The sequence below is a fragment of the Apodemus sylvaticus genome, chromosome 3, assembly GCF_947179515.1.
Source record: "Apodemus sylvaticus chromosome 3, mApoSyl1.1, whole genome shotgun sequence".
In the NCBI taxonomy this organism is placed as follows: domain Eukaryota; kingdom Metazoa; phylum Chordata; class Mammalia; order Rodentia; family Muridae; genus Apodemus; species Apodemus sylvaticus.
In genome coordinates, this window is record NC_067474.1 from 55,952,694 (window position 1) to 55,979,707 (window position 27,014).

General features: G+C 52.8%; 1 protein-coding gene across 4 annotated transcripts in view; it reads right to left on the bottom strand.

The window, feature by feature from the left end:
- The window catches only part of Cntfr (ciliary neurotrophic factor receptor), a 39,857-nt gene extending 27,553 nt beyond the window's left edge, over positions 1–12,304 (bottom strand). The window contains exons 1-2 of one of the 4 annotated variants that reach the window (XM_052176289.1): positions 12,141–12,304; positions 1,057–1,145 (exon numbers count right to left, since the gene is read on the bottom strand). The gene's annotated coding sequence lies outside the window, so the exon portion shown is untranslated. The other 3 variants (XM_052176290.1, XM_052176287.1, XM_052176288.1) reach the window with 3 other exon arrangements.
- Positions 12,305–27,014: the final 14,710 nt, after the last annotated feature.

The following is a 27,014-nucleotide window of genomic DNA, read 5'->3' on the forward strand; positions in this document are numbered from 1 at the left end:
CCTTAAGCCTCTCTTCTAGCTCCCTACAGTGTTCCCAATTTGGGGGTGCTTATGGCCCAGTAGTTTGTTTTTCTGGTAGGACATCAGATTTCCAGGTATACCTCAATAAATACTATCTATTATTCTGTAATATAAATCCATTTCATAGCCCCTCTAGCTTGATCACACTTCTAACACCCCATGACCTTAGGCCATGGAGGAATGAGGTGGGAAGCCTAATTTACACTACAGTATCTCTTCCTCCTTCCTCCTCTGGACCCCTGAACCATCTAAGTTCCCTGGAAGGCCATGTGTTAGCCTGGACTATCCCACTCCATCCTTAACAACATGCACTCCTGGATCTGAAGGGTTGGTGCCCCCCTCCTGCCCCCAACCTCCCTGCCCTGCTGCCCCAAGCCAGGAAAATGGCCAGTCTGTTTGGGAGCAGAGATGAAAAGCCCAGCCGGCCTTTGTGGGCCTCTGGCCTTTGTGGGCCTTTGGCGGGTTTTGGACAATAGGCCCTTCCGTTCCGCTCCAGTGCCTCGATTCCTCAGATGCCCCCACCCTGAGGCTGCCAATCCAGGGGCCTTGCCTGCTTGAATAAGAGGCAAGAAGGGTGAGTGAGAGTCAGCCCCGCTGCTGGCCCCACAAGATCTTTGGACCTGCCATTCCATCTCCTTCAAACTCAGCTACTCCTTCGAGCTCAGCTACTCCTTCGAGCTCAGCTACTCCTTCAAGCTCAGCTGCTCCCCTAATGGAGTCAGAGATGTTTTAGGGGGCAGAGAGGGAAGAAAGAGGAAGACACAGACAACAACATGATGTTCCTAAATGTGACATTCAGCATCCTCTGGGCAGAAGGGTACCCTGACCTGGTGTTGCTCTTTCCTGTGTGTCAGGTGGATGAGTCTCTTTCCTCCTCTGGATCTAATTTAGGGGCAGGAGGAGCCTCAGGCCTCTGGTCTTGGGAGACAGGACAGGAGAGCTGAAGGAGCAGGTCTCAGGTCTGTCGTTCATGGCCCAGTGCACCTGCCTGATGCCCCAGGAGCAACCTGCTCTGCCTGGGCTCCCAGCACCTACCTTGTTACAACCCGATGTTCTCCAAGCTCATCAATATTACCCTCCTCTCCAGACCAAAGGCTTCCTGGGACGATGTGACGAGCCGGGTTCTGGAAGGGCAAAGGACATACATCAGGTCACAGAGAAGCCACAGGTCTTCTCGGAGCCCATCACACATTCACAAGCCCACTCTTAAGGGGTGGGGGTGGGGGGCCAGTGTCTCAGCGTTCTCATCTGTGAAATGGAAACAGTTACCTTGGAGCACTGTTTTGATGACTCAGCACCTGAGCAGTTGCTAGTGGGTGGTCCCCGGAAACAGCTAAGTGAGAATGCTTACCTAGCATGTGTTCCCCCACACACACACCCCCAAGGCTAGCTGTCATTATCATATCAGTGGCAGACATGCCTGGAAGAGGGGGAAAAACCGTATGGTGTTCTTCTACCAGCTCTTTGCTGACTTCAGTTCTAAACCACAGGGACAAACAAAGGGCACAAGATAGGCCTGACACCACTCACAGATACATACCACAGATTCCCACACAGGCAGGGTTCAGACAGAAGGGCCTCCACATCACACACGCATGCTTGAGCACACAGGAGCGCGCACACAAGCACACGCATGAGCGTATGCACACATGTGTCGCATGTATCGGGGCGCTGGCATCAATGCCCACCGTTCCCACATCCTTCCCATCCCCCCCCTCCCGCTATGACTTGCCGAGCATTGTCGCATGCCCAGAACTGTTTAAACCGTGTTTGCACCCTCGGCTCTTCTTGGTGATCCCTCCAGGAGACAGGTGCTAACACTGTTGCCACCTGACAGCTAAAAACACCTGGCCTTCAAAGATACTAAATAACTTATACAAGTCTGTAGGTTTGATCTCCCTGGAGCCTAGAACGGAGTCAACATCCCTCCCCCTCTCCCCACCTTCCCATGCCAGTTAGCCACTGTAGCTCCCACCCACTTACACAGTGCTAAGGGTATTTATTCCTTTTTGTAGTGCTGGCGACTGGACACATGCTTACCGAGTTTATCTATAGCATCTGCCAGCAACTGCCCAGGTCCTTGGTTCAGCACATTTTACATTAAGTCTTTAACTGACGGCTGACTTCCCCCCTCAGACAGGCTCTCACTGTGTAGATTAGAGATTTTCCGGCCTCTGCCTCCCCAAAAGTCAGAGTGTTGGCTGCTACACCCAGTGTAACTTACACATATTCTTCCTTTATTCCTTCTTACTTTACCTACATGAGTCCTTTGCATGTACGTGTTTTGCCTATGCATATGTACATCCCGTGAGTGCACAGTGCCCTTGGAGAGCAGAGGAGAGGTTTGGATCCCTGGCATTGGAGTTATGAGCTGCCTGGTGGGTCCTGGGAATGGAACCTGGGTCCTCTGACAGAACAACACCTCTCCAGCCCTTAATTACATTTAAAAACAAAATGTCATGTCATGCGTGTGCATGTTCCTAAGTGTATGTGTGTGCACCACACGTGCGCAGGAGCCTGCAGAAGTGTCCGAGGTGTCAGATCCCTTTAGCTGAAGTTATAAGCCATGTGCGTCCTGCGATGCGAACCTGGGTCCTCTGCAGGAGCAAGTTAGTGCTCCTAAGCGCTGAGTCATCTCTCCAGCCCCTTAACTTATATTTTTTGTGCCGAATCATCAAAACAACCTTCTGAGATAACCTTATTTCTGTTCAGTAGTGAGAACACTGAGACAGCAAAAGCAGCTCTCCCCAAATGGTGCAAATGGCCACTGGCAGGACCCCTGGGAATTCAGCGTTATCGAAAAGCTTCAATGAAATCTGGCCACTCAATAGACCCCTCACCTTTTACAAGTCCCCAGGAGATATTAAGGGTCTGACTGCCTCCTCAACAGGTCCCAGAATAAATCTGCCAAAGGTGTGATTAGGAGCCTAAATGCATGCTCATGAGGGAGAAAAGGGACTCTGTCATGGGATCCTGCCCAGAAACCAGAAACATAGCTAACGAGAAGGCCAGTAACTAAAACAGTGTGTTAGAGAGACAGGCTGGCTGGTGGGGACAGATACCAACACACCATGACACAGGCCCAAAGACAGGGAGCTAGAGGGAAGGCAGACAGACATCAGGCCAAAGGATGGCAGGTAGCTCTGCAGAGAGACAACAGCGGGCGAGAGAGCACAGGCTAACATGAGAACACAGATACACACTGAGACGCAGACACAATTAGAGACCCATCTGACCTTCACAAGAAAAAAAAAAAAAAGAAGCTGTGTGCAGCATGTATGTGCGCGTGTGTGGCATGTATGTGTGTGTGTGTGCGCGTGTGTTGGGGGAAGCATGCAGTATCTCCACGCACATTACACCAGCTGCTTCCAACAATCTCATCTGATTAATAATAAATGCCCTGTAATTACAGCTGCTCCCCCCCCCCCAGCCCTTCTTCCTGTTTTTTGTCAGCCGCCGCCAGGCCAGCCCCCTCCCTCCCCATCATGGATTCCATGACCCTCTCTGTCCTCACCTGCAGCTTTCCAGGAGACAAGAGAATGAGAGCTGACAGGCCAGATTCCCACTCTGCAGGGGCTACCGGGCTCTCTAACCTGGATGAATGCCCTTAGGTGCCAAGCAAGATGTCCTCCTCGCATTTCTTCCTTCTCACCTCCCCCCCACCTGTGTACCACCAGAACGCCAATATGGCCAGAGATAGACACAGGTGAGCTCTCCTCGGTTACACTCTCTCCTGCCCAAAGATGTCACCACCCACAAGCCACTTACCCTTGGAAACCCAAGAGCCTTGAAGGCAAAAAGCACCAGGACAACAGACTGGACTCCCCCACTTCTACCTCACCGCTCTGAACACCCCAGTTTCCTCTGGCTTGTTCGCTCTGATATCCTCTAGCTTTGGATACAGGGTGGCTTTGGTCCTCCATTCTTCAGTGACTCGCCCCATGTGCCCCCAAGTCTACCTCCTTCCAGGCCTCCCACCACCAAAGCATCTCTATCAGAATCAGCTGCTTCTCCGCTGATCTGTTTCTAATCGCTGGGGCCTGGTTCACGCTTGCCCCCCTCAACCCCCCAATATTGATTCCATTATTTGGAGAGACATTGACGTCAGGAGTCTGGATGGGTGCCAAAACCGCCTTCTCTCCAGGCCTGGGCCAGAGCCCAGCCCCCCACCCCCCCACCCCCCAAATCCTGCGATTTCACGGAGGGGCTCAGAAAGGTCAGCTCACAGGCCAAGGTCACGTGGCATCTGCCTTCTGATACTGGATTCCTCTTGCCTTTTTGGGGGCCACCATGCAGTGTAGTCCCTCCTCCTGAGGAGAGGGCCCACACAAAGGCCTGAGGTCAGAAGTGAGGTCTACAAAGAGGGGTCTTACTTAAATCCTTGCTAGGAGGCAGTTTAGGGATAGCCAGTGGCTCAGGAGAGGGTACTTTAGGAAGACTCTCCTTTACTTGCCACACACTTACTAGGAACTTGAAAAGGTACCTACCAATTGAGCTTTAGTTCTGTTTGTGGGTGCTCTTAGCCTGCTAAGAAGGAAACTCCCTGGTTTTAGGATCCCCAGAAGCCCTAGGTGCTGCCGTCACTTAACTAACCTCACACAACTGATGTAATAAAGTTTGCTCTGTACCGATCAAAGGCCCTGCCTCTTCTGCATTGCCCACCCAAGCCTGCCTCGGTTTCCCCAAGATCACGTTCACTCCTAGCCTCTCACCGTGACATGGGTGTGTGAGTCTCTCCTTACCGCTCTCCAGCTAAGGAGCTGCACAGGCCCCCAACAGCAGCAACTCCAGGCATTTGGAAGGGCTGAGCTTGTTTTAGGGCCTGTGCTCTCAGACACACACTAACAACCAGCAGACCGTCCACCCTGCCTAAGCCTCAGTGTCTTGGATATGGGATCTACTCTCCAGACCTACAGAGAATTAAAGGCACACTCAACACCACAGGAGAATAGAGACTTCCGGTCTTCAGAAACATCACCGATGAGGGGAGAGGGCAGAAAGACCTCCAGTCAGTGCCTCAGGTTACTGTCTGCTGCTCTCTCTGAGGACATGTCTCACTTCCGCCCTCAGTCTCTGAGGGAAGAGCAGCTTTTCTCATTTCCATCTTGCATATCACTCACAGACCCTTTGAACCAGAGAGCGGTGCAAAGACGAGCTCTTGGGCCCCAAACCTTAAACCCCAAAGGGTCTCCTCTCCCCACAATCATGCCTCAACATTAAGAATCGACTTCCGGCCAAGCACCAGGAACATGGTCCTGCCCACAAGAAGCCACTTGTTTGTTGGAAGAGAAAAGGCTTTGTTGTCTTATTATATGTCCGATCTGCGGCACAGGCAGGGTATAGCGGTGACTGTGGCAGACCCAGAACCCACACAGGCTGTACTATGCAAGGAGAGAACACATAGGGACACCTTGCCCAGAATCAACAGAAATCTGTCCCCAAGTTCAGGGAGTCTCCAACACATTCCCAAGACACAGTCCCTGCTGCAGACCACAAGTCACCACCATCGCCTAATTTCAGTTCCTTCTGAGGAAGGCCCAAACTCAACTTCTGGGAACTGGGTCCCTAGAGCTGCAGGGTCTAACATCTGCTCCAGCTCCTCCTTTGGCCCTGGGGCAGCCAGAGCTCCTGACTCTGGCGACAGCCCCCCACCAACCCAGCACAGGCTTTAGGGGCTCCCTTTGCCTGTTGCAAAAATAAAGGGGGACAATGACCCTTGCTTTCCACCCACAGTTCCTCCCCACAGGAAGCCAGAGCCAGTGTGGGTGTGGTCACCCAGGGCCACAGGAGTTCACTGTCACTCCTCCCCCCCAACCCCCCCACCCCACAGTGGTTCTGGAGGAGGGGGTCAGTCCACTTCAGCCTTCTTGCTTTCTGGACCCCTCCCCAAACCATGCACACATGGTCCCCCCCCCCCAACCAATCTGCATTTCAAAGAAAATTCACTCCATATGTTTCCGATTCATTTACACTTCAACTCGCTATGGGGGGGGCAGAGTGCAGAACGCCTTGCCTCCAAGTCCCCCCTCCCGCCCCCATAGGGAGGCTGGAGAGCATGTGTCCAAAGGGACACATCTTTCAAGGCTATGGAGCAGTTAAAGCCCGACCACCTCAGCCTGATGTGCCCCCTCCGTGAACCAAGTCCCTACTGTATAAGCTTCTATGGGGCTGGGATGGGGGTAGTATGCTTTAGGTGGGCCCACTCACTAGTCTCCACACTGGGCTGGTGAAGTCCAAGACCATTTCTCTAAGGCAGGTAGAGTTCTGGGGCTGGCTGCAGCCCAGACTCCCGAGGGCTAGTGTTCTTTTAGGGAGCAGGGAGGGGTAGGTTGGTATTCCTGGGTAAACACTGGAGCCATGAGACATACAATGGCCCCTACCCTTCTCCAGCCTAAGCAGAGGTGAGGAGAGAGGGTGCAATTAGATACAGCCTCTTCTCTCTCAGAATCACTAATGCACCTGGGAACTTTCCTGGCACCCCAGCCCTAACCCCCGAGGATGAGTGGGTTGAGGGGAGGAAGATGTCTAAGAATCTGAGCCTCACCCCACCTCCCAAGCACCCTGATCCTTTCACAGAAGGGTGCCCACCACCGTTTAACAGATCTTTCGCAGGCACATGGAGGAATCTAACGATTCATCGGCCCCTGTACCAACAAACAACTCAGACATTCTGCCAAGAGCCTAGTTGGCTGGGAGGAAGGCTTGACCTGCTCAGTGCCTCCCACCATCCTGCCCACCAGATCACAGCCTGCAGGAAAGGCCAGATGTAAGCGTAGTCAAGCGTACACCCCATCTTCAGCCAGGACATGACTCTGTTCTTCCTCTTGACTTCCCTGATAAAGCACCACAACCCAAAGAACACGTGTGGGAACACATGACAAAGTTTAGGTTCCCCTGGCCCTGTGAACATCACAGTCTGAGTGTGGGTCTGACTGTGAGCCACAGGACGGAAGTATGAGTGTCGTGTGAGCATCGGAATCTAACGTCAGTCTGAGTAGGAACTCAAAGATCACAGGGTGGGTTTGTTTGATTTGCTGGCAGTGCTGGAGATCCAAGAGAGATGGGTGTATGAACCAAGGTCCTGAGGTGTGTGCCTGCCTGTGGGTCGGATGGGGCTAGAAAGTGAGCTCAGAGACTGAATGAGCCCCAAACAACTTCTTGCTAAATAGTGTGAGTTCTTGACTTTCAGGGCTTTCTGGTGTGAGTCCAGGTTTCCCTTTTTATGTATGAAAGTCAAGCCCAGGGTGCCTCTGGTGCCACTTCTGAACCAAGTGGCTCAGAATCCCAGCTTGATTACAGGAAGAAGTGAGAATCCACGGTGTGGCCAGTTCTAAGTAGGAACTCTCAGATCTTCCTGTGAATCTGAGTTACCCAGATCCTGGTATGAGTCCAAGGTTAGCTAGCCCCTGGAGTCTAACCCTTCAGTTCCCCTGGTGAATCTAAGCGTGAACCAAAGGTCCTCGCATGGCTCTGTGTGAGTGCTGTTGAGTTTGAACGCCAGCCCCATTTGTAGAGATGGGAGCCAGAGTGGGACTGTCTGGCACAGAAGGCATTGCGGCCTGACAGAACTGCAGAGTCCGAGAGAGCCCTTCACAGGGAGCCCTGCAGTCTTCCTGTGAGTTGGAGTTTGAACATGGGCCTTTAGTCTTAGTGTGGCAGGGTCCCTGGAAGAAATCAGCAACCCAAGGACACTCCCCGTGGTCTTACAGAGTAAAGCACCAGTTCATGAGCCCCAGGGAGCTCCCGTGGGCCAGGTCTAAGTCTCAAACTCGAACCCATGAGCTAAAGGATACAGACATGTAAGTGTGAGCCCCAAATGAAAGCAGACCCGATATGAGAGCACCCCCAGAAGGTAAGTGTGAGTCTACATGTGCACCCTGCTTGCTCCCCTAGTGTGACTCTGAATGCAAGTCTGAGGGTGTAGCCCCCCCCCCAAGTCTCTGGAATGAATTTAAGTATTCCAGTGTGAATCCGAGTGTGAATTCCAGAGCCCCAGGAAGTCTTGAGTGTGAACTTTAAACTCTTTAGTCTTGGGTAGACTCAGAGTCCCAAGTGGAGTATCAGTTCTGACAGCGTCTCAACCTTTAGCCCCATCTTAATCCCTCCTAGAGCCTCAGAAACTGACAGAAAGGATTTGTGTGGGCTGTCAGAGTGAAGACAGGGACAAAATATGAGACTCACTGTTCCCTCACCTCTCAGATCCAAGCTAGCCCTGCATCTCCCCCCCCCCCCCAGGGTTAGACACACAAAAATACACCCTATGTTTCATACCCCAGGACACATAACAGTTGAGTAATGCACAATCACTCTGTATTCCCAACTCTTCCCACCTCGGGGATACGGCACACAAATCCATCCTGTGACACAGACACAAATATATCACAGGCAAAACAACTTGTGTTAAAGACACACAGCATACAGACACACGCCCAGTGCTGCCGGCAAGATAAGGTGCTAGACTCGAGTGCACACACACACACACACATAAATGCGGGGGTGAGGGGGATGAATTCTCAAACAGAGAGACTAGACAGAAAGAAAGAAAATCCTGAATTTTCAACAAGGCGTGAAATAGTCCTGCCCGCCTGAAGCTACTGGAGGGGGGGGGGGGAGGGGGCCCTGGGAGCCAGCAAGCTAGACGCTGGAGAAGCTGGCAGAGGAGAGGAGCTGAGGAGAGCTGTCCGTCTGGTGACCTCCTCGCGGCCCAGCCCCCCACGCACCAGGAGATACACTACTCTGTACAACCTAGGGACACCCAGAAACACCGGAGAAGGCACACATGGGCAGACTCACAAAAGAGACACTTGGGGATATGCCACAGGCTTGGAATCACACACAGCAGAGGACTTACAAAGAGACACACTGAAGGCGACTCACTGCGTGGAGATACATCCAGGCGGACTCACGAGAAAAACACAGGCAGGATCACACCGACACACACATACATACACACACACACACACACACACACGCCCCACACGCGGATTCACACGGATACCCAGGCACTGGCACAAGCGCAGTCATCCGTCTACACTCCCGGGCACTTTGAAGTGTAGATTTTCCCCCTCGAGAAAGAAGCAAGCTTTAGGTGCGTGGGGGGTCACTGCGAACCCCCTAGCTCTGGAATTTTCCCAGACCCCGCGCATGCTGCTCAAGGGTGGGAAGAGCAGGGACACTAGGGCTAACCGCCCTGGCCACCTCCCTCCAACCGCGAGCACCCAGCTTCGCCACCACCACCACCACCACAACCACCACCACCACGCCCAACCCCTGGCGCGCCCGGACGTAGGGGGCTGCTGCTCGTGCGCCCCCGCCCCCGAGTTTGCGGGCAAAGTTTCTGGTGAACTTTCCTACCTCCCCCGATCGCGGGGCCCACGCGTGTCCCCTCACTCTACCCGCACGCACGAGGGCCGCGGGTCTGTCCGCCTGAGCGTTCGAGGGTCAAGCCTCGCGCAGACCGCCGCGGAACACTCACCGCGCCCTCGGGCCACCCGGGCTCCGCGCCGCGCCCTTCGGCCGCTGCAGGCGGGGAGCGAGGCAGGAGCGCGGAGCGAGCACTGCGGCCGGATCCCACTGCCGAACCCCGCGCCGCGCCGGCTGGAGCCGCCGCCTCCACTGCCGCCGCCGCCGCCCGCTCTGCACCGGCTCCTCTGCTCTCCGCGGCTTTAACCCCCCCATCCTCCTCCCTCCCTCGCGCGCTCCCTCCCTCCTTCCCTCGCCCATGTGACCGCGGGCGCCCGCTCGGCCGCGCGCGCCCTTGCTCCCCTCCCCCTCTCGCCTTGTCTCCCCGCGCCTCCGCTGCCGCGCACCACGACCCCCCTCCCCGCCACGGCCCCCGCGCGCCTCCGCTTTGGCACGTTCCCGCGCCTGGCACGCGCGGCACGCTCGCGGGGGCACGCTCGCCCGCGCAGGCCTGTGAGCCCCCACTCCCACTCGCCCCGCGCAGGCAGGCGCCCTACCCCCCGCTGGCACGCTCGCCCGCACTGGCACGCGTGGCCCCCTCGCATTCGCCCTTTCTCCGGCGCGCCCTCTGGACGGCTATGGACCCCGTGCTTCACGCGCGCTCCGGCCGCGGGTCTTACAAACGCGCGCGCACACCCACACCCACTCCGCCCGCTCTCCTAGGGCGGCCAGGCGCGCACCCCCCCCTCCCCCCCGAGTGATCGCTCATCACTCTCTCAGCTTTGGCCAGGTCTCTCCTGCGCACACTGCCGTCCGTTCTGCCCCTCAATGTCTCGCACGGACACTCTGGCACACCCGGGACCAACTCTGGGGTCCTTCTAGCATCCTCGAGAGAAGTATGAGACAGAGCCCTTAGTCCCCAATAACCAGCCCATTCGCTCATCCCCTGTTCCTCCCACCCCCATCAACGACCCCCCCCCCCCACTCCCGGTCCCTTGTCCGAGGTTAACGGGCTGTACGCTTCCGTGAGTCCAATGGGTCAGGATGGATGTCCAGGCCCTCGCTATTACTACTACTCCTCGGTCCCGAGACACCGGGCCTGGAAAGCAGCCTCCAGGAGAGGGCTAGGGAACTGTGACTTAATGCCTGGTCAGACGGTTCCAGGACAGGACATATAACCCTCTGTGAGCTGAGCTTGCCCCCCCCCTCTCTCTCACACACACACACACACACACAATCCCCACAGCCTGGGCCTTGGGGACGGGGGAGGGGCGGGGGCGGGTGTTCACTGGACCTAGGCCCCTGTTCTTTCTGTCTGCAATATGGGAGATTAAGGTTAGACAACCTGATCAACTTCTGAGGCCACACAAAAGCGCATTAGAAAAGGGGATGTCAGAGGCAGAAAAGCAGAGGTCCACCCCCTTGGATTTTTCGACCGGCCTTTGACCCATAATCCCTGGGCCTTGCCCCTCCAGGGAACCGTTCCATGACTGAGGGCTAGGGGAGGGAAAGATCTCGCTGTTTCTTCACACCCTTCCCCAGCAGGCTGCCTACAGCGCCCGGGCCCTTTCCCAACAAATGCCTCAGAGACTCTACTGCAGAGGAAAAACCTTCCCGCCACTGCTGGGGCTTCCCGCTTTCACTTCCATGGTTCCACCGTGCAACGGTCTGGAGTCAGGCTGGGGCTGAAGCTCAGAGTGGGTGGGCCAGGTCTTTAAGGACACACCGCGACGAAGCAGATGAGCCCAGCTCAGGTCAGAGCATAACTGCCCACAGGAGATTCTCTCTAGCTGCCTTCTCTGGACCCACCTCAGGTCCCCAGGAAACAGACCCTGACTAGTGGGCTAAGGGAAGGAGTGTTCAGGAAGGACAAGGAAATACGGAGCGTTGGTGATGGGGACACACACACACACACACACACACACACACACACACGGTCTTTCTGTGCTGATGGTAGGCCTGGACAAGGTCAGGTTCTGGAGGAGCGGCCGGTGCTGATGAGACGACGTGCTCACACCGGGCTGGGGACAGGCAGACAAACGGACACGGAGATCTGCGAGTCCTGAGTGGGTCGGGTTGACTTTTCAGATGCTCCTTCTGCAGGTTGAGGGCAGTCAGGGATTACACCCCGACAAACGACACCAGGGCACAGGGAGGCTACCGTCAGCACTGCCGCAGCCACCTGATGCAGGCTCATTGTTCGCACCAGACGTCACAAGTCCAGGAATACGACTCGGGGTGTGTGTGTGTGGTGGGGGGGGAAGATGAGAAGGGACGCACGTCGGACCCAGGGTGGTGGTGGTGGTGGGTGTGTGTCGGACGGCAGCTCCTGGAGCGGAACCAGCAGACGCGTTCGTTTCCCCGAGGCCGCAGCGACACCTGGCGGGAAGAGCGGGATGTGCGCCCCCGGCTCGGCTCTGGGGCCTGAAGGACCTACGGAACAAGGGAGGATCTGTCCCGGTTCCTAGCTCAGAGCCTAGGTTCTTCCTAGCTGGGCCCACAGCGTGCTGGTGGCTTCTCATTCCTGCCGCTTCGGATGCCCTGTCTATTCATTAGTCTCTGTGCTTCCTCTGCCTTGTGAACGCCTGAGGGTCTATGCCGCCTGTGGGTAGAGCTAGGCTTCTTAGGCAGGCCTTCACCTCTGGCCGCACCGCCCCTTCCAGCTCTTCTGGTAAGAGAGCAGGCCACCCACTACCTGCGCCAGCCCCTTCTCTTACCGTGTTAAGGTAGACCCCACTCACGGAAACCTTCATTCAAACCGTGCCTCAGTGGTACCCGTTTTCACCATTTGCCTGTGACAGGGTGGAAGTCATATCTCCAGACTGGAAATCTCACAATAGAGACCCCAGAATTAGTAAGTTTAAGAGGCCTTGGGACACTGGAGACGTTTTCTTTGATTTCAGGTGCCCCTGCTCACTTGTCACTGATATGGACCCAGTCAGGAAGTTGCGGGCAAACGCTCTACCACTAGGCAATGACACATCACTAACCGTCCTGGGGTCTTATGACTATTGTGAGAGAGGACTTCGCTGTTCTGGCAGGGTGAACTAAACTGACCCCACCCCACCCCAAACCCCCAACCCCCCAACCCCACCCCCCACAGAGTTAATTGTGCCATTTCGGGCCTTTAGGCTGCAATGACACTTTCTCATTTATACTGATCTGTCTCCAGGATCTCTCCTTTCCAAGTGCTCCTACCAAAAAGCCCCATTTCTAAGCAGAAGGTTCCAGGGCAAGGCAACCTCCTGGCTAATAGTTACACTTTCACACCGGCTGCTTTAGACGCACCAAACATGGGGTCACACAAAGTCACACACCCTGTCTCACTGAATAAATGCTTCCAGTTCAGCCTCACTATGGTCCACGAGGAGTCACGGGACCTTTGCTTAAGCTAGAAGCCTGAGCTCCGGGAACAACCGAACAACTGGACTGAATCTCTGAATTGCACATCGATAGCACACACACAAGGCAGGGCCATAGTGCAACGTGTGTCTCACAGGCGCGCACACACACAGTCACACACGCTCTCAATCACTCTGGGGTTGGCGGGTCGGGGCGGGCTCTGGAAGGCAGTTACGTAAACGCCCTCGCAGCCCCCCCTCGCTCCCCCTTACCCCCCCTGCTTCCTCGCACAGTGCCAGCGCCCGGGGCGGCTTGGCCGGGGCCCGGGAACAGCTCGGCCTCGCGGAGGCTCCAGGCGCCGAGAAACCCGATCCCGACACAGCCCCGGGCCGAGCCAGGGAGGGGGGCCCAGAGCCCCCCCCCAAGTCAGGGACCAGCCCAGCCACCCCCATAGGCGACTCACCACCCCCATCCTGAAACAGCTCCAGCACCATCTCGGGACAGCACCTGGGGCACATTCACAACAACCCCCTCCTTCTGGAATCCTACCGCGGAGACCACTGCCCTGACCCTCCCAATCCCTAGTACCAGAAAAGGACAGGCATTCGCTGAAGGTGGAGGATGGGGGAGAGGTGGAGTCTCATAGGGAGGCTAAGCCTGAAATCCTGCAGGTTCCCACCCCACTAGGGTCTTCACTGACGGAGGAGCTACCACTCCCGCCCCAGGCTTATGTCAGATTTCTTTTACCTACCAGATTACCAATTCCAACACATCCTATCAAAAGTCCAAGGTATTCAATAGGCCAAAGTCTCCTTCCCTCCCACCAGGAAGTTCTAACTCTAGTCTAATCACAGTTCCTCCTGCTTTGCTAAGAAGGAATCCTGAGGACAGATGGAAGGAAGCCTTGGGAATCAAATCCCTGGAAGGAGGAAAGATGAAGGCCCACGAAGCCCCTGGAAGTCAGAAATCCAAACGGAGGCCTTGGTCTCCTCGTTATAACCCTGCAGCCTGAGGCCCTATTTTTCACAACAGCTTTTGAGTGTCCAATTGGGCTGCCCAGACCCAAGAAGAAAGGGAATTTCCCCCTATGTTCTCTGCTAATGAACAAAACATTTCATGTTGAAATTCCTCCTCTACCCCCAATCCAGAGTCTCTGCCTTCCCCCACCAAATATGTCTGAGCTGGGGGACCACTAGGAGGGGTGTCAGAATGAAGAAAACTCCCAGAGAAAGCATAACTTATATTGGGGGCATCTTTGAAAATAAGTAATTAAAATGGCTCCCCCTCCTGCTTTTGGCTAAAATTACCCACTCCTGTGGCTGTGTCCCAGAAAGGGTGGCCGGAGCTGTCCCGAGGCCCAGGACACAGCCCCCATCCCCTGGGCAAGGAGCCTTCCTGAAGTTGTTTTCCTGGTCTCTTCCTCTTGGATGTTTTTTTGATTATTAATCACATTTTCCATTCACAGACTCAGTCCAGACCCCCTCCCCCCGCCTGGGGTCAGGGCTGGACAGGGAGGAGAAGCGGGCTCTTGCAAGACAAGTTGGGGACAAGATAGTCAGTGACCCTGGCCTTGGCTGACCCGAAAGAGGTTGTAAGTGGAATGTCACAGATCGCAGCCTCTGCATGCTGGCACGTAGTAGGCGCCATCCTTAAGCAATACAAGTGAGATAAGAGAGTGAACAGGTGGCAGTTTTCACAGCACCCAGCTGGCAAGGGCCAGCAGGGCCCTTGGTATCGGTTATTGTGCTACAGATAGGGGACGATCCTGAAGACAGGCAGACATCTGCCAGAATCACTCAGCAAGTCGATGCCGCAGCCAAAGCAGCCTGTAGCAGTGGTGATGGCACCTTGTATTCTTGTGTGTGTGTGTGCCCTACTGTGTGCCAGGCGCTGTGCTGTGTGCCAGGCACTGGTGTGTAAGTACAGCAGCGAACCAGACACTTCCATCTGAAGGATGTAGAAGGGCTTAGATCCTGTACATGGTTCACATATGTGTAACTTGGTACAACAGCTTAGGAAATAGCAGGGTCTACTAAGATGAACGTCCTTAGATCCTGGGGCCTGGCAACTCTACTTACAAATACAGACCTCAAAGAACAGCTCAGAAGTGCTCGGTTAATTATATTCCGAGTTAGGAACAACCCAGATAGATAGTGACATGGTCACAGCAATGTAAAAGAGTCAATCACAGGGAGGGGGGACAGAGAGAGGGAGGGAGGGAGAGAGGGAGGGAAAAGGGCTCCGAGGACACCAATTTATTTCATTTCTAGGAAACTTTAGAACATGCGAGACTAAAGTTGAACCTGTAATTTGAACTATAAACCCTTAAATTTTGTGCACTTTGCTGTTTACAATTTGCCTCAAACTTAAAACAAGTTTCCCACCCTTGTGGGACTCACATTCTAATCAAGAAAGACAGATATTTTAAAAAGAAAAAGAAAGACAGGCGGTGGTGGCGCATGCCTGTAATCCCAGCACTCTGGGAGGCAGAGGCAGGCAGATTTCTGAGTTCGAGGCCAGGCTGGTCTACAGAGTGAGTTCCAGGACAGCCAGGGCTATACAGAGAAACCCTGCCTCAAAAAAGAAAGAAAGAAAGAAAGAAAGAAAGAAAGAAAGAAAGAAAGAAAGAAAGAAAGAAAGAAAGAAAGAAAGAGAAAAGAAAAGGAAGATAATTGTACAGTTAGCCCGTGTAAAATTTCCATATTCGACGCCCCAGTCTCCTCAGCCAAGAATTGATATGTAAATGTCTCCTAAGAAATGCTCAGACTAAACCCTTTCCTTCCTCTCATGGCACCATATTCCTTTGCCTAATACGGTGAGTGTAGTGTCTGTCTTAATGGCTACTGTGATATCTGCTGAATTGCCTAGTTAGTCGTGTGGTGCCTCTAAGCTCTACGAGGGTTTTCCTTTGGCCCATCACGAGGTGCTGTGTCAGGCATGAAACAGGTGGTTCTAAAAGTCTAAAAGTTCTAAGATTGTGTGTGTGTGTGTGTGTGTGTGTGTGTGTGTGTTTGTGTGTGTTTGTGTGTGTGATGCTGGAGGAGAAGTCTACCACAGAGTTATACCCTACCCCTCACTCTCTCCTTAAGACAGGATTTCTCTGTGTAGTCCTGGCTGTTCTGGAAATCGATCTGTAGACAAGGCTAGCCTTGAACTCAGAGATCCTCTTGCCTCTGCTTTCTGAAAGCTGGGATTAAAAGTATGCGGCACTTTGCCTGGCTTCTTTTTAATTTTCTATTTTGAGACAGGGTCTCACCAAATTGCTCACGCTGGCTTTGAACTCACTCTTCAGTACAGGCAAGCCTTGAACCTAGCTATCTTCCTGTCCCTGATTTCCAAGTACCCAGGATCACCAACTTCCATCAACAGACACAGTTTGAAATAGAATTGTCAATATTTATGTATAGATCCTTTAAAATAGACCAAATGTGTACATGGTGTGTGGCACGTGGGACAAACTCTAACCTGTGAGAAGTAAATTTAAGCTTCAAGGCAGAGGGTGATAAGCCTTAGTAAAAGCGTTTCAGCCTCTAGCTATGAGATGATGCAGGCTTGGTACCCCCAGTGAGTACTAAGCAGAAGTCTGGGGGGCAGGCTGCGGCACAGTGGCTCAGAAACTACATCCGAACATCCCTCTGGTTCCAAGGCCATGGTGGTCTGGAAGGTGCAGGTAAAAGTACAGGACAGTTGGCTATTGGTGAGATCTTTTTAAAACTAATTTGTCGATGTGTCTGTGTGCGTGTATGCGTGTGTGCGTGTGGAGTATGTACATGTATGTAGAAGCCAGTGGAGGTCAGGAGAGGGTATCAGATCCCCTCTAGCTCGAGTTATATGATCGTGAGCCACCGTGTGGGTGCTTAGAACCCAACCTGGCTCTTCTGCAAGAACAGTAAGTGCTGTTAACCACTGAGCCCTCTCTCTGGCTCCTGCTACTGAGCTGCTGCATAGGAGGTCAGATTTTTGTCCTGACTTGGTCAAGGCCCTGGGTCTGGAAAGAAAGGACAGTGCCTCACTCAATGCAGAGGAGGCCACTTGGATTCATCTTTCCATCTGCTCCCTCCCCCCTGGGGGGGGGACCCCATGTCAGGTATACACAGAGGACAGGTCCCCTGAACACCTAATCCTGTGTCTGCTCTTCCAAGGATCTTCCCCATGGCTACCCTGGGGCCTGTTAAGTTTGGAGAGAGAAGCTACTGGGAGCAGAGGAAGGAGGGTGGAGAGAGCAGGGAGGACAACAACATTTGGAATCAGGGGACTTTGTGTTTCCTGAAGACAAAAACAGGGACACAACACAGACTTGCAAAATCACAGATGCGATTTTTTCATTTTGCAAAAATTCGCATGAAACTAATTCACTACTCAGAAATTGCCTCTCCACCCCAGCGGGCTCTGACACCCCCCCTCCCCGTTCTTCACAGTGGAGACATCTGTCCTCAAAGGATTGCCCCCTTCCAGTGATTCTCTGATGCTGATAACAGGGCTGATGTTTCCAAGAAGGCCCGAGACCCCAAGACTGTCTCTCCCTTCACCTCACATGGCTTCAGTCCTGAAGAGCCTGGGACCACACTGGGTCAGAAATAGAGGGGTAAGGAAGGACTGACGGGCTGACTCCCCCACAAACTCAACTCTGGTGACTAGGAAGACCAAGACAATTTAAAAATCTGGAGACTTATTGCTAGAGACACCCAGTACCAGGGAATAGGCAGAGGCAGAAGAGGGATTCCAAGAGAGAAAATTGAGTTAAATTCAGTTCAACAGACATTTATTAGCGCCTACTGTGTGCCAGGCCCAGAGGGAACATTGTGTACAAAAGCGCAGACGCCTCCCAGGCTCTTGGCGTGGGTGACTGGGAGACGGCGGTGCCATTCACCAAACCTTGACATGTTCAGCCGGAGGGTCTGTGGAAGGATGGACAAGGGTCTGTGGAAGGGACAAGGCTAGGGAGGGAGAGATGTCCTCAAATGGAGGGAAGCCAAGCTGGCTGGAGGTGTGCTGTCCTGTTCAGCAGGTCCCAGGGCCTTCTGTGCCAGCACGTGGGAAGGCTTGGGTATTCATCAAAGTAAGTCCCAGGCTGACCTAGGCATTAGAACAGTCCTGGGGGAATGGCAAGAAGGTCTAAGGGAACAGGCATGGGATGTGGGGAGATTCGGCATGAGGTGAACACTGGGCCAGTGTGCTGGTGTGCTGGGGCACCTGCAGTCTTAGCACCTGAAAGGAAAGAGTATCAGAAATTCAAAGCAAGCCTTAGCCACACAGTGAGTCCCAAGGCTAGCCTGGACCAAGTGAGACTCATCTCAAAGCAAATGTAACAAAGTAGATAATGGACAATACTCCAGAGGTTGAGGCAGGAGGATTGCTATGAGTTTTAGGCCATCCTGGGCTATATAGTGAGATCTTACCTAAAAGCCTAAAAAAACAAAACAACCAACTAAACAACAACCAAAAAAAAAAAAAAAGGAAGACACAGGACTCACAGATAAACTTGTTATGAGGCTTTAAAGAGAGCTTGGTGAGACCTGAACCTTGGCTCTCTCAGGGGCAGGAGTTGGGTGTGGGCAGCAGGACCAAGGGTGGAGCTAAGGGACTGGTTAGACCCTGTGTAGGAGTTCAGAAGCAGCGGTCTACACGGCTCCTCCCCAGCTTCCCACTATTTCTGGGATCTCTGTGTGGTCTGGGGGCCTCACACAGATATGTCCAGGGGTGGAAGAGAATGCAGAGGCCCTCCAGGCTGTAGACTTCTACCCTGAGCCCCTAGTTTCTTGGTCTTCCCAAGAGGCTCTCGAACCTTCTTCAAGCTCAGGACCTGCAGGCAGAGAGCCCTCGGGACCTTGTGAGTAATTGAAACCAGGGCTAAGACATTAGAGACCATAACGCCAACTCCCGGCCTCCCCCAGGAGAGCTCCTGGTTTTCTTCTCACCCCGATCTCCCCTGTTGTTGACAGCCTGGGTCTCTCAGGCCCCCACCAGCTGGGCTGCTGACCCTCCCCTCCAAACTAACAAGAAGGAAGCTCCAGGCAGAGACACGTAAGCCAGACCTTGGGGACCTCTTCTCTGTGCTTCGAGAACCTTGGTGTATAGGCTAACTTCCTTATTTTGAAGTGTCCCAGATTCTACTCGTAATTGCTAGTCACAGAGGCTATAGTAGGAGGTTGAAAAGAGACAGTAAGGGTTTTTCCACAGTGAAGGAGAAAAAGGGGGAGGAGAGGTGGGTGGGAGCAGGGGTGCCCTGCGCCTAGCAGGTGCTCAATAAACACATGGAGAAGAAAGCATTCTCAAAGTGGGGATAGGAGTGAGGGAGTGGGTGGGTAGGGGTGGGGGGTGATAGTGGCTGCTCACAAGGAGGCCTTGGTTGGCTAATCGGAAGCATCTTGGGAGGAGAAGGGTCGGCTAAGGAATTCCATGATGAGGGAGGCCTTTGTGCCCGACCCCCAGCCCTGATATCTCTCCCCAGTCTTTCCCCCCTCCATAGCTGACAAGAAGACCTAGAAGTTATTTTTCTTCTGTTAGTTTGATGGGAAGGCCCTCCCCCTAACAGTTGCCTGAAGATTCCCAGATTTCCAGATTACCCAAGAGGGTTGGTATGGGAATCTCTCTGTCCCCACCTCTGGCTCTCTGTCTGACTCTCTTCTTGGCTCTCTCTCAGTCAAACTGAAGGCTTCGAATACCTGCTCCACGGCTTTCTGGGTTTGAGGCCCCAGGCAAGTGAGTTAATGTCTCAATTACTTTACGCAAAATGAGTCTCAATTATCCCAGGAGTAAAATGGGATCATAACAGCACTCTCTATTTCCTAAGACATAGAGATGAAGTTAAAGGAGACAGTCCAGCCAAGCACTCAGCACTCTGTTTGCCAGCACTAAAGCCTGTTCCCAAGCAGGTGTCCTGTCACGTTCTTCCCTTGATACCTATATTAACTTTCATCTCTGTCTCTATCTCTCCATCTCGAGTCTCCCGATCTGCTTTTCCTGTGTTTGGCTCTCCGAACCTGTGACTTCACCCACAGGTGACTCCTTTCCGTGCCCTGGCACGGCGAGGGTGGGCCAGGGTAAGGGGAAAGACGTCTAAGACTTCAAACAGGATTCCTGGTAGCAGGCTCACGCCTGGGCCTGATCGTGGGTGAATCACAATTGGTGGTGGGAATACAAGTCTGTGGTCCTTCCTGGCTGGGTAGGAGAGCTGGGGGCTTTGGCCCCACCGCCTCTTGGAGGAGAGGAACTTGCCCTGACTGCTTCGGCCGCCCCCACATCTGGGTCCAGGCCAGATCCCCCACGACTAATGCCTTCCTGGAGGTAAGGCAACCTGCCCAGAGCCGAAGACCAAACGGGGGAAGCCCTCCACCTTCATAGAGAGTGGTTTACCTCCATTCAAAACACCCTGCAGCCTCCCGCAGCCCATTCCAGACACTGCACGGAGGCATCCTCCTTGTCTGCCTCCATCTTCTCACATTTGAGCCGTGACTTTTGCACCTGCGTTAAGTTTACATTCCCAAACTGAGACTGACAGAGAGGAAAGCTTGAAGGACTCTCCATCTGGCCAAAGACCTCCTTAGGGCTGAGGCACAAAATCCCCGGGTTTCATTTCTGCATAATGGAAGACCTATAGAGTGGGGGGCAGGGCGCGGAAGGACAGGTGCTCCTCAAAGAGAACCAGGCAGAAGGAGAGGTGGTCAGAGGGCCCCGATGACTGAGGCCACAGCAGGAAGGAGCATGGGTAGACCACCGAGCGGCTGCCTCACACTTCGTGGCTCAGCAAGGAGTCTTTCCTGGGGACCAGGATACGTCTCAACTGGTCCCAAACACCCCCACACCTGGGCCTAAGCCAGACCCCCTCACGTCAGCTTTTGGGCAGAGGGCCAGATGGGCAAATTAATTAAGGCTCTTCTCTCATTTTCCTATTCTGAACACATCATTGCCTCAAGGTGCCCACCAGCTTCAAGGAGAGCTAGGAAGATAAACTCAGAGAGGCGGGAATACGGGGCATTGTCACACGGCAGGCAGGGTCTGGGACCTTGGCAGCCAGCCAGGGCCTGTCATGGGAATCTTGTGTCAATACTGTGACAGGGGCCAGATTCAAAGCAGGATTTTATTGAAGGGAGGGGAGAGTGCTTAGGAATCCTTGAACACGTGGGCAGCAGAGACAGAAGTGGCACATCCCATCAGGCAAGGGCAGATGTGCAGCTTCCTGTCTTTCCCATCAGAGACAAATTGTTGGACAGGAGGTTCAGAAAGACAGAATCAGAATAAAGATCTCAGAGATACAGATGCAAAACTCAGAGATGTGAGACAGAGTAACAGGGCGATGCGGGAGGGGAAGTCCTGGGATTACAGACAAGGGGCAGGCCGGAAGTCCCAGCCAAGTGATGTTTCTGTCAGAGACACAACAGCACAGAGAAACACAGGCAGAGAAACTCAGAGAGAGAGAGAAAAGAAAAAATAAAACAGTTGAGAAAAGGTTAAAAGAGGTGGACAGAGAGCCAGGCAGGGAGATGAAGCCGGAAGCAAAGAAAGAGATCAAAACGTCGCGGTTGAGAAGAGCCCAGCCCAGGCTCCTGGTCTCAGTCTCTCCACCCAGGTCTCCCCAGGGTGTGCCCCTCCTTGCTAGTCACCTGTTTCCATAGCAACAGCGAGGGCAGCACCAAATTTGCATACACATTTACATCCTTTCTATCTGCATAATTCAACAGGTTCTGTGCATATTCATGAGAAGAGGAATGAAGGTGACTCCTCAATTCCTTCTCAAAGTCTGACTCTGGCGCCCCCTACTCGCGGTGTACGGTTGTGGCTCCAGCCGGAACCTGAGAGAGACCCGGCAGACGACTGCCTCCCACCCCCATTCCTTCCACTCCCAGCTGTGCCTTTTATTCTCCCACTTCCAAGTGTTTCTCTTAGGCGTGTGACCCTCTTCCTGGTGGGACGGCCCTCTGGACATCAATATGCAAGCACACGTAGGCACAGGAGCGTACTCCGTCTGGTGGGAGGCGGTTGAAGGTGAGGGAGTGACTAATACTCTGGCTTCTTTTCTGGAAGGCCCTCTTAGCCACACTGAGGACGCACGAAAGGGTCTCTGAGAAATGCGTAAGGCAGGATGAGCTGACAGCTGAGAGAGATCTACTAGCAATAAGGAACTGTGGTGGTCTCTCAGTATAGATGCTCCTGGTTCTCACCAAAACAAGCAGAGAAGCTACACTAGGGTTCTAAAGAAGAGAGGGCGTCTAGGGCTAGGAATGCTTTCACAGTAACAGGCATTGAGAGCCCTGTGGGCAGGGAAAGACTCCCCAGGGCCTACCCTAGTCATGGTTTGAGCCCAACAATCTCTTCCTGGCTCCCTGGCTGATGTTTTAACCCTATGCTCACTCTTCCCAGCAAGCTGTAGCACCCAGGGTCCTCGCTCTAAATGGTCTGCCATTTTCCCTTGCACTCCTCCTCAGAGACTTCTGGAACCACTCATTTCTCCCAAGATAAAGTCCAAACTCCCTAGCCAGGTATACAGTGTGGCCCCAAGCCGGCTCTGAGACTCCCTCCTCATCGGCCCTTCCCTGACCTTCAGTCACCAGACTGTTTATGTTTCTTGTGTCCTCCTATGTCTCAGTTCATGAGTCCCCTCCATCCGTGTCCTTCCCAGGTCTCTCCCAGCCAATTAGTCTTCAAGCTAAGTCATTACCTCATTTTTCCCTTGAGATTTTGCTTGTCTCCAAGTGCTGGACCAGGAGCCTTTACTTCTGCAGTGAAGAACTTCCTTCCTTTATCTATGCCCCTACTGCACCTGCACTTTCCTGAAGTGAATGGCCGACATCATAGTTCGCCTGAGGCTGGGGGCTCTAAGGACAGTCACTAGGTTTGTCACACTGTCTATTGTCCTCGGCTGCCTTTTGAACAGCCGAAACGTCACTCAGTCTATTAAGGACCAAATTTCAAGACTAGACTGTTTTCCTTCTACCAAAGTAGATTTTACAGAGCACAGACGGACTGTCCCTTTGTGAATGCTGCCACCCTGTGGTTTCAGATAGAAGTTCTCTGAGGTTAATGCTAGGTCTTTTGAATAGGTTTCTGATTTTTTGTTTGTTTGTTGTTTGTTTGAGTGACTTAGTCTCTGCGTCTCAGACTGGTTTGGTAATCATGCTTTAGGCTAAGGTGGCCTTAGGTGGCACTTAGATGCTTCCGTTTTCCCAAATGTTAGGATTACAGATACAAACTTCCAAGTCTTGCTTTTGAATTGTCTTGAATTTGAAGGGACAAAGATTCGAGGAAGAAAATGATGCTTGGGAGCAGTGGGGCATTGGTGTGATCAGAAAGCCAGTCTAAAAACAAAGCCAAACAGCCGGGCAGTGGTGGCACACGCCTTTAATCCCAGCACTTGGGAGGCAGAGGCAGGCAGATTTCTGAGTTCAGGGCCAGCCTGGTCTACAGAGTGAGTTCCAGGACAGCCAGGGCTACACAGAGAAACCCTGTCTTGAAAAAGCAAAGATGGACGGAGTCAGGGGGTGGGGAGTGAGGGTGGGGGGCAGGCAATCAAGAGTGTCCTTTTAGGCTGCTCGGTGAATAACTCTGAATCTTCTCCTCTCATCTGAGAACGGAGGGCCAAGGGAACAAGGAATGGGGCGGGATCTAAGAGTGTCCACAGCAGAGGGTCAATATTCATCCCTTCTTTAGAATGATTATTACACATCTACTATGTGCAAATCTTGTTCAAGACTCAGATCACTTCAGTGAAGGAAGCAGACATCGCCTGCTTGGCACCCACATTCTCACCAGAAAACATCACATGTAAGTCTTATTTCATTTATAGTTTATGTTTATGGTATTTTGCTTGCATAGATGTGTGCTACATGCATGCCTGTTGCCGAAGGAGGCCAAAGAGGGTGTGGGTTCCTCTAGGACTGGAGTAGCAGGTGACTGTAAGCCACCATGTGGTTGCTAGGGATCAAACCTCTTATCTATGAAGCCTCCTCTCCAGGTTCCCAAAATGCCATCTTAAGCCAATTATAAGATGGGCAGTGGTGGCACACGCCTTTAATCCTGGCACTTGGGAGGAGGCAGAGGCAGATTTCTGAGTTCGAGGCCAGCCGCGTCTATGGAGTGAGTCCCAGGACAGCTAGGGCTATATAGAGAAACCCTGTCAAAAAAAAAAAAAAGTCAATTATATTTAGAGGGTGAAAATGCACATCACAGGAGGTAGGGCTGTGGTAAAAGCACTTGCTGCCGAGCTTGATGCCTGAGTTTGAGCCCCTGGTCCCACATGATGATGAGAGAGCTGACTCCTGTAAGTTGCCCTCTGACCTCTGCCTGTGGCACACGCATACCCACATGCCCATTAAATAAACATAATAAAATAGAAAACCACTTTTGCCAAAACTCTAGGAGGCAGAGGCAGGTGGATTTCTGAGTTCGAGGCCAGCCTGGTCTACAGAGTGAGTTCCAGGACAGCCAGGACTACACAGAGAAACCCTGTCTTGAAAAAAACCAAATCCAAAAAACCAAGAAAACAAAACAAAACAAACAAAAAAACCACCCCACCTTTTGACAGCTGGCCTCTGGAACTGTCTGCTGTCGTAAGCTCCTCAGTTTGTGGAGCTCTGTTCTACCAGCCCCCATGAAGCTACACTTTCCTGTTGCTATGGTATTCTGCGTCACCCTCCCCAGATAGCTCACAAGGACTCCAAGTCACAGAACCCTGCGCTCTTAACTTTTCTTCTAACTCGCTGTGGGCACCACAGCCCTACTCTCACGTTGCTATTCAGCCTTCATCTGTTCCTGTCTCAGTCTCAGAATGGAGCCGACTGGAGCCCACATTCTGCTAAAGACACGCCAAGTTCATAGTCAAAGCTTACGGCTTTGCCGGGCCAGACCTTGTCATCTCTCTCAGCTGCAACAGCTGTCTCAGGCATCCTGACCCTGTCCCCTCCATTTCTTTCTGCTTTGTGGAGAGGACTTCGGGATTCTCATATCCTACCGCACCCCCACAGCAACTGCATCCTTGCTTGTCCTCAACTCTTCCCGTTACAGGAAGCCATCTTTGTTCCTGCTTAAAAAAAAAATGTTGTTGCTGTCTGTGTGTGAATGCGAACGGAAGCCTGCTTTCTTTTTTTTTCCGTGTCGGCTCTGGGATTGGACTCAGGTTAAGCTCGGTGGCAAGTGTTTATCCTCTGAGCCATCTCACCAACCCATGCTCCTACTCAAACAATGTTAGTGTTTTGCTACATGTGTGCCTGTGCACCATGTGTGCCTGGTGCCTGCCGAGATCAGAAGAGGGTAACAGATGCCCTGGGACTGGAGCAGTCGTGAGCTGCCATGTGTGTGCTAGGGATTGACCAAGTGATCTTTTCATATTTATGTATATGGGCATTTTGTCTGCTTTTCATCTGGGCGCCATAAGAGGGCATTAGGCCTCATGGGACTGTAGTTAAAATGATTGTGAACTGCTGTGTAGCTGCTGGGAATTGAACCTGGGTCCTCTGGAAAAGCACCCAGAGCTCTTAACTGCTGGGACATCTCTCTAGCCCCAGAACAAGTGCTTTTAACTGCTGTGCTAACTCCCCTGCCCACTGCTCCTACCTTTTGAAAGGTCCCTGCTCTCAGGTTCTCTCCTAACCTTGAGCAGACATTTCTCACTCCAAGTCTTCATTCACATCTGGTTCTCCTCCCCAGCGTTCCTCCCCCGGGAGATGTCAGAGCCAGGCAGACTCCCTAGGGACCACAGGTTAGGGAAGAGTACCCTGGAACCTGTCCTCTCGAGGGATTCTGACCACAGGAGTTTCCCTTCACATCCCATCACTAATCATTTTGGAAATCTCAGGGGATTTTTAATTAGGCAACCCACCTGGGAGACCCTTCCTGGTTTCTGAAGCTCACAAAGGCATCCTACTGAATCACCCATCCAGTGTAAGTCACTGTTGTTATTACATGTGAGTGCTTTAACCTGGCCAAAGCAGCGACCACGACGGGATTGCAAGATCAAAACGTATCAATAACTTACAAGATGATGTGGCCCAAAATTCTGTGGAGACCTGGTGACACTGAGAATTGATGGTGGCAAATATATGCACTCAAGATATTCAGGGAAGGGCATGGGGACACCAGAGAGCAGTAGGTAGAAGGGGAGGAGCTGAAGACTTGAATTAACTAAACAGAGTACGGAGGTCAGGCATGGGGCGGTGTAAAACATCACAGTGGCGTTACTGTCTCCAGCAGTTGTTAGATCTTCAGGACCCTCTGTATTTAAAGGGCTTCCTAGAGTAGCTTGTTTTACTTCTCCCAATACCCTGAATCTTCACCCCCTGTCCCTTTCCCAGAACTCTTCCTCTCACAGAGATGGTCTACATTAGAAAGCAAAGGGTGTAGTGTTTAAAGTTCAGGCTATACAGATGTGATAGCCTTCTGGTCACATCCCACTCGCCCCATAGCAAGTCCTTAAGTTCCCCAACGTTTTCTCCCATCATTCCAATCTCTCCTCCCTGGTCTGAGAGAAACAGTACACACCTTCAACCTGCTGGGCCCTGCTATAGCCCCAATCCGGAAGAGCCCCAATTCTATTTGCTCATAATTGGACATCCAGATTGCTAGACACACTGGAGAAAACCTTGATTCACAGCAAGTGGAGTTGATCAATTCTTGAGACCATGGCTGCTTCCAGCCCCACTCTACTGCGTGGAGACTTGCCGAAACAAAAACAATCATCGTCTCTCTTCAGATGCCTGTGGTAAATCTGAATCAAAGGCCAACGTGAGGCAGAAGAAACCAGCAACGGGGGGGGAAAGGCAAGGATGCCATCGGAAGAAAGATGCGGGACTGTTTTCTCAAGAAAACAGCACGTTTGTAAACCTGAGCTTCCTTATGACAAGTTTATAGGCCCTGGTGCTTGGTATCAAATTCGTCCATCTCTTTATAAGCTTTACAACTCTAACGAGGCAAGCCCCCTGCTCCCCACTGTATGGATGAGAGCACTGAGACCCAGAGAAGTAAGCTGTATCGAAAACCACAGAACAGTAACTTGGGAGTAGGAGAACCAGGGCTAAACCCCCGAGCCCCAAGCCTGAGTTCGCGATCCCACGATACTAAAGCATTTGCCACAGATGGGAGAAAAGCCTGAGCTGGCCGCGCCCCAACCCAGTTACAGCAGGTGGCAAAAAGCCATCCAGGTTACTGCTGGAACTTTTATTGATCCCAGACCCGGCATCCAGTGCCAGCCCAGGAGCTCCTGGGTTAAAGCCAGGCCCCCCACTCTCTTCAGTTCCACTTACACAACAGGCCAAACA